This window comes from Mustela putorius, unplaced genomic scaffold, assembly GCF_011764305.1.
Source record: "Mustela putorius furo isolate JIRA1106 unplaced genomic scaffold, ASM1176430v1.1 tig00000145_pilon_pilon_pilon, whole genome shotgun sequence".
Taxonomy (NCBI): domain Eukaryota; kingdom Metazoa; phylum Chordata; class Mammalia; order Carnivora; family Mustelidae; genus Mustela; species Mustela putorius.
Window position 1 is genome coordinate 35741198 of NW_025421294.1, and position 8443 is coordinate 35749640.

Sequence of the window (8443 nt, forward strand, 5' to 3'; positions counted from 1 at the left end):
TATTTCCCTAATGACTAGTGATGTTGAGTATCTTTTCCTGTGTTTACTGGTCATTTATCATCTTTAGAGAAATGTCTATTCAAATTTCTTGCTCATTGTTTACTTGAGTATCTTGTTCTTTGTTGTTGAATTGTAGGAATTCTTTATATATTCTGGATATTAACCCCTCATCAGATATGTGATTTGCAAATACTTTATCTCATTTTACTTTGCTGATTGTGTCCTTTGAGGCACAAAAGTTTTTAATTTAATCTGATGCAGTCCAATTTATCTATTTTTACTTTTGTCACCTGTGCTTTGGGTGTCATGTCCAAAAAAATTATCCCCAAATATAATGGCATGAAGCCTTCCCTCTATGTTTTCTTCTAGGAGTGTTATAGTTTTAGGTCTTATGTGTAGGTCTTTCCCCCACTTATTTAAGAGTGAGCAAGAGAAAGAGATAGAGAGCACGAACAGGATGAGGGGCAGAGGGAGAAGCATACTCCCCGCTGAACAGGGAGCCTGATGTGGGACTCGATCCCAGTACTCCAGGATCATGACCCGAGCTGAAGGCAGACATCCAACCAACTGAGCCACCCAGGGGCCTCCAACTTCATTATTTTGCATGTGGGTATCCAGTTTTCCCAGCACCCTTCATTGAAAAGACTGGCCTTTCCCCATTGAATGGTCTTGGCATCCTTGTCAAAATCATTTAGCCATATAAGCAAGGTTTGTTTCTGGACTGGCTATTCTATATGTATGTTTTTTTTTTAATAAAGATTTTTATTTATTTATCAGGGAGAGAGTGAGCACAGGCAGACAGAATGGCAGGCAGAGGCAGAGGAAGAAGCAGGCTCCCTGCTGAGCAAGGAGCCCGATGTAGGACTCGATCCCAGGACGCTGGGATCATGACGTGAGCCGAAGGCAGCTGCTTAACCAACTGAGCCATCCAGGCGTCCCTCTATATGTATGTTTTATGCCTGTACCACACTGTTTTGATGACTGTAGTTTTGTAATACATTTTGTAGTCAGAAAGTGTAACTTTCAAGTCTGTTCCTCCTTTTTTCAAGATTGTTTGGGCTATTTAGGTTTCCTTGACATTACATATGAATTTTAGGATGGGTTTTTCTATTTCTGCAAAGAAAGTCATTGGGATTTTGATAAGAATTTCATAGAATCTGTGGGTCACTCTGGATAGTATTGACATATTAATGACATTAAGTCTTCCAACTTGTGAACATGGAACGCCTTTCGATTTATTTTTGTTATCTTTAATTTCTTTCAGCAATGTTTTCAGCATACAGGTCTTTCACTTCTTTGTTAAGTTTATTCCTAAGTATTTTATTCATTTTGATGCTATGTTTTCTTAATTTCCTTTTTTGGATTGTTCATTATTAGTCAATGTGAACACAACTGATTCCTCTGTTTGATTTTGTATTCTGCAACTTTGCTGAATTCACATATTAGCTTTAACAGGTTTTGTGGTGTGTGTGTGTGTGTGTGTGTGTGTGTGTAGTTTTTAGGGTTTTCTATGTATTGTATCATGTCATCTGTAAAAAGAGAGAAATGATTTTTCTTTTCCTTTTCCACTTTTCCAATTTGAGTATCTTTTTTCTTTTTTCCTTTTTTTTTTTTTTTCTCACCTGGCTGTTACGGCTAGGTCTTCCTGTACTATGTTGAATAGAAATGGCGAAAGTCGGCAACCATGTCTAGAACCTGATCTTAGAGGAAACACTTTTAGTCTTTCACTATTATGTGTCATGTTGCCTGGGGGGTTTTCATCTATGGTCTTTATTATGTTGTGATAACTTTATTCCTAGCTTGCTGAATTTCTTTTTCTTTCTTTCTTTCTTTTCTCTCTCTCTCTCTTTTTTTTTTTTTAACAAAAGAGTATAGAATTCTATTAAATGATTTTTTTTGGTGTCAGTTGAGATGATCCTGTGGGGGTTTTTCCTCATCATTTTGTTAATATGATGTATTATATTAATTCATTTGTATGTGTGCATGTGTGTGTATGTGTGTGTTGAACCATCCTTGCATTCCTGGAATAAATCCCACTTGGTTAGGGTGTGTAATCCTTTTGATGTGTTATTGAATTGTTTGCTAGTATTTTGGTGAGGATTCTTGCATCAGTGTAGCTTTCTTTTCTTGTAGTGTCTTTGTCTTTGGTATCGGGACAATGCTGGCTTTATTGAATGACTTTGAAAGTGTTCCCTCCCCTTCAATTTTTTGGAGAGTTTGAGGAGGATTTATATTAATTCTTCTTTAAAGGTATGGTAGAATTCACCAGTAAAGCCATCTGGGCTTTTCTGTATTGGGAGGTTTTTGATGACAGATTTAATGTACGGACATCCTTTCACTTTTGCCTTATTCTCTTTGTTAGAAGCAAGTCACTAGGCTCAGACCACCTTTTAAGGGAAGGAATGGCCAGGAGAGGACAATTATCTGGGCCATCTCAGCCCTCCTCTGTAAAATGAAGCTATTCCCAACCAAATGGTTAAAGCAGATGCTCAGAGCACCTCAGCACTGTGTTTGGTGGCACAGAATTGCTTGGTGATTTGCACTCCCATTTGACTGGCTGCAAGATGCAACCTACATTTCTGATAAGTGGGACTTTTGCATCATTGTATAGGATTCATACTTTGGCAAACATTCCCATTTCCCTCAAATCAATGAAATTTCAAAGGAATTTCAGCATACCCTGTGTTTATATTCTCAGCCTCAAGCAATTAACAAGATAAACATCTTGGTCATGGTTTCGTGATCGTAATTTTATACCAGTTGTCATCCTTGATCCCTTAAATCACAGATACAATGGGCTTTTTTTTTTCTTTCTCATGGTGTTTGTCCAAGTACTGTATTATCTGTCTCAAGTGTTTCTCTTTTGCAGCTTGGTAAGCTAAGGTTAGAGATTATATCTTTTTTTTTTCCTCTTCTGTTTTCCTAGCAGTGCTGGGTACAAAACAGGCTCCCAGTTTGAGATTTGTTACATGAGAAAAATGTACGAAAGTATGAGGGAATCCATAGTGCCATTCTGCAGATAGCCTTGAAGGTTCTGATGCAGTCTGCATGCCCATTGCTTGACGTCATGGGTTGAAGGAGAGAATGGCAGTTTAGCATCTCCTGTCAACCTGTTGTAGCCACTGGAGAAAATGGAAAGATCATCTGTAATCTGTTCAAAGGAGCCATACACTGGAGATGTTATCTCTGTAGTGTCCTTATCAAAGGGACTCCTTAAGTCACTTTAGTATAATAAAAAGTAAGTCATTTGCAATTAGACTCTCCCAGGAGCCTATTCTGAGACAGGGATCTGAGTTCAAGTAGCTTATTAGGAAAAGGACCCAAGGAAACATGATTGGAGGATCAGAGGAGGGAGCCAGGAAGGGACAGATTCCAGTAGAGGTCACATTGATGGGCAGAGGACTGGACTGGGCACCTGAGCACAGCCTCACAGTGGAGCTCTGTGAAATTGTGTCAAATGTGATTCAGAGCTGCCCCCTTCTCATGAGCAGCATGGGAGATGGGATACTTATTTATACCAATTCCTCCTCTCATTGTTTGGGGTTGCACTTCTGCCTGCGTGTAAGCAGATCAACACGATTCTACAGCCAGAGAATCCTCAGGGAAGGGTCACCAGTGCTTGCGGGAGAAGCCGAGAGAATGCTGAGTGCTGAGGGGATTGACATTGGCAGTGCCTGGTGCAAGGATTCAAAATTAGATTTACACACTTGGACGTGAGACCTGATTTTGTCCTTTACTAACAAAGCAAGTAACTCCAAATTTCCCAGTCCTCCGTGTGCCCCTCTGGGAAGTCCTCTCTCTTTTTCTCCCCAAAACACTAGGATTTCGTTCCTCCTTGAAGACGTATGACTTGGGATTGTCCACAACATTCCTTCTCAGGGTGAAGTTTCTAGAGTTTCTGTGTAGGCAGGCTTCCTTCCATTTTTCTGTTCCTGTTTCACACCAGTCATCGAAGCAGAGCTTCTGGGATCAGGTTGCTCTTTGCAGCTGATCTGTGCATGTCTAACCACAAGTATGATTCACATTATGCCCTAACGTGGTGTTTATATCATTTGATGCTTTGATTACTTTGTTCAAAGTGATCTCATTTGTTTATGAGCATTCCTTAAATCCCCAGTTCCCTTAAAGTCCCCGCTCTCCTGTCCCTTGGGAAACTCATCCTGCAGACAGAGTTGTGTCTGCTCCTTCAATAACCCAGGCAGGCCAAGACAGTCTCCCGCGCTTGGTGTCATTCCTAGCATAACCAGGATAAGAGAAAGAAACAAGGCCAAGGCAAGGAAGCTTTGGCCCAGTGTTGGTAGTGGTTGCTGACACAGATTTACCTGTTAAACGATGTTGCTCCCTTACAACATTTGTCTTCCCTCCCTGCTGTTACTTCTCGCTCCTCCAAGCAAGTCTTCATCTCTACGCTTCTAGGACCAGATCACTGCCTTCTAAGTCTTCTATGTCATGTGAATAAGTGGATGGGAGAAAAGTGCATCCATAGTGACTTAAGTATGAGGAAGGCGGGAATCAGCAAAGTAAAAAGGTGTCTTTGCTGCTGGATTCCTCAGAGTCTTGAATGTGCTAGCGTATCCTATGATTCTTGGTGAGGAAAGGTGAACAGCGTTTCCAAAGCAAATGTGACCACAGAACACTGCAATCAGCTAGAGAAATGCTCTGCAGAACTAAGCGCCGGAAATGCTTTCCTGGATCATGCCTTTGCCAGGGAGCTAAAAAAACAAAAAACAAAAAACAAAAAAACCCTGATAATTCAGAAGGCTTCAGCAGTTTGCAAGGACTCAGTGGCTGCACCAGGCTTCTGACATGGCTATTGCAAACCCCTCGACTCTCGGTTACTAAGCATCTGCTGGATGCTGGGTGCTTTACCATTGGTAAACAGCTTTGCGGCGGAAGATGGAAGTGAAGGCGTGAAGGCATGTAGAGAGTCAGGAAAGGTTGGGGAGACTCTGGGGGGCATCTTCATGGAAGCTGGGCAGGACTCACACCCCAAACTGATCCTCAGCACTAGGACTGACTACATAATTGGAAAACCCTGTGCAAAATAAAAAACGAGGGTGCCCTTGCTCAAAAATGACTAAGAATTTCAAGATGCTAGTAGAGCATTAGATCTGGGGCCCTTCTAAGTTTGCACAGGTCACAGCCTTGTGAAGTCAGCCTGCACAGAAGGTACCTGTGCCAGAAGCAGCAGCCCTGGCCCCTCATGGAACCAGTCAGCTTGTGCCTCCCGTCCCCTTCTCCTCTTCCCCGCCACCACAAGGCACATTTCAGAGAGACAGGCTTTCTCCCACTCTGCCTCAGCAGGGAGCTCTTTCTACCTGCTCTTAATGAATCCGTGGCTGATTAAGCAAGGTGCCTGGAGATGACTCAGATGCAGCCTGAAACAGGAGCGAGACCCTGGAGGTTCAAATCCTGGCTTTGTGCCCCGTGCCTCTCCACCACATGGAGCAATTTCACGTTCCCTTTCTGTGTCTTAGAACCCTGCTTTAGAGAGAGGGGTCGAAAATGGTGCCTGCCCTGGGGGAAACGATAGTGTCGAGCCAAGGAAGGTCATTCTAGACTTTCCAAACCCTTGGGAAAGGTGGCCGCTTCTGCCCAATTGTAAGGTTTGCATTTCCTCTTGGAGGCTCCCGGTCACTGCTCTCATTATTTACTTACCCGTTCATTCAGGAGTATTTGCAGGGTGGGTAGGAGCGGACCAGGCAAAGAGGAAGGAGAAAGGCACTCCAGGAGGGTAATACCTTGTGCAATCCCGTAGGGCTGGAGGAGGGTGGCCCACAGAGGTGAGGACCTGCTATCCCCCCCAAGACAGCAACACTACCCGCCTCCCCGCCCCTGCAACGCACCCTACCTTGCTGCCTCCTGCGCATGCGCGGAGAAACCAGCCTCTCCAAGAGGATGGAAGCTCGTGGTAAACAAGGGTTGTTAGGTTGCCGGTGGATTTTAATCATCCTCCTATCCCCACCGCAACAGAAGCCCGAAAAACTGACGTTTGGCCACCCCCCAACTCCAGGAGACCGTCCACCGGGTGCCGTCAAGCATCTCCAGCAATTAGGCTCAGCGTGACAGTTGTTTCTGAGAGGAACAGCCCAGTGAATGGAGTTAATCTCCCTGATTTAAATCCATTAGTGCCTGTGATATACTGGTTCAGTCATTAAAAGCCACTTCACCTCACCCGGTCATGCCCATAGGGTCACAGGCTGACTCACAGTTAATAGTTGGGGAAGGCTTTAATGGAGAGGAGGCTTTGAAGAAGTGCAGGGTGTGTTCCAAAGCTTGAAGGTTTAATGCATTTTTAATTAAATGTGCTTTAATAGGATTCAGCACCCACTATCATGTCACTACAGACAGATTCATTATATTTGTTCAGTTAATTACGCGTGTGTTATTACCCAAGTGTAAACTTTGGTGACCTGGAAAGAAGCTTGACTTCGAGGGACACCCAAGAAGGGACACCCAAGCAAGTCTGCTGGTGACTTTCAGGATTAGATGAAATCGTTCCCCACCCTCCAGTCCCCCTCTTTGCTCCTGTGCACCCACACCCAGACCCACCCATGCGGGCACTGGTGTACTCCCTCCGGCAGACAGCCAGGCGCATGTGTGGACATTCTCTCTGTTTCTCCTCTTTCAAAGAGAAATGGATGTATGAGATATTAAAGCCAGGAAAAAAGCTTCACACGGGGTGCTGAATATTTTTGAGCCCGAGGGTTCCTCTTCCACAAAGTGACAGTGACAGCAGTACTAATGATAAGGATAGCTCCCAACTCCACTGTAGGTTACGAGGACGTGATGCCCTTTGAGAGATGCCAGGAGCCCCGCACATGTAACCAACCCCACGAGAAGGTGCCCTGTCAGGGCTCTATTCTATCAGCTCAGGGCCCTGGATCCTTGCTGTCCCCCCAAGTGTGGGCATGCTGACGGGACCTGGTTGGCTCACATAGCGGGCATACTCAGGTGAGCACCCAGCTCTGGCTTCCTGAGAACCTACTGTTACTAGGCACAGCTCAGGGTCTCTCATCCACGAATGCTTCTCTACCAGGTGAGTATCTACTTGTAGTTAGGAAACCGAGGCTTACCTAATGGATTTATTGAATACCATTTATTTGATTCTTATCGTGGGCCAGGCATGGCCCCTCCCAGGGGTTGGGGATAGATACGAAAAGGAAACAGATGCCGCTCTTGCCCTGGTGCACCTTTCTGCTCAGAAAGTTTTGGAGAGCTCGCAAGGAAGTGCTGCCATTCCTGAGCCTTTGGTTTGCTCTCGGGTCCAATAATAGTGTAGCCAACCAGGAACCTCCCAGTGCAGTGGATTGGGTGTCCCTGAACATAATGTTGGTTCCAAGTTTGGGGCATGGTGGAGGTGATGGGGGGCACTTGGGAATGGGGTTCCATGTATGGATGCGTAGTGAGGAGACCCTCAGGGATGTCCAGGATAAACCTCTCAGCCCCTCATGCGCTTACCTCTCCTGGGAGAATCTTATTCAAGTGCAGATGCTGATTCTGTAGGGTTGGAGATGGGGGGTGTGTTTTCATTTTGTGTATCACCTTGGCTAGGCCACAGTACTCAGTTCTGTGGTAAAACACCAGGGCCCATGTCCTCGAGGACGTATTGGCTGGGTGGGATTCACGTTGAAATCAGTGGACTTTGAAAAAAGCAGATTATTCTCCATGATGTGGGTGGGTCTCATACAGTCCACAGAAGCCTTGAGAAAAAAGACTGATGTCCCCTGGGGAAGAAGGATTTCTGCCCCCTGAGATAGATGCTGCAATGTCAAATCTTTCCTGGGTCTGCGGTCTAACAACCTGCCCTGCAGACTTGGGACTTGCCAGCCCTCACTATTACAGGACCCGATTTCTTAAAATATTTCTTTCTCTCTCTCCCTGTCGTATCTGTATCTATTCCTATCTGTAACATATTTGAATTTCAAGAATATATTTTTATCTTACTTTGTAATTTTAAAAATAGACAGGACACAGGTAAGCTAATTTTATTTTAAAAAATTATTTATTTATTTGTCAGAGAAAGAGGGGTAACACAAGCAAAGAGAGCAGTAGGCAGAAGGAGAAGCAGACTCTCCGCTGAGCAGGGAGCCCGATGTGGGACTCGATCCCAGGACCCCGGGATCATGACCTGAGCTAAAGACAGACGCTTAACTGACTGAGCCACCCAGGCATCCCAGGTAATTTTAATAAGATAGTTTATTTAACAGAAATTATCCTACATGGTATTATTTAACATGTCATTGGTAAAAACTTCTATGAAGGAGGTAGAGAGGTATACATGTAGCTATATGTGAACATACATGAACAACATGTGCACAGATATTTTGTGTGTATAAGGTACAGATCTCTTGAATATGCATTTAACTGTCTGTTTCTCTGGAGAACCCTGATTGACACAGGGAATGGGAGAGTCTGCATTTTTTATAAGCTCCCAAGAGTT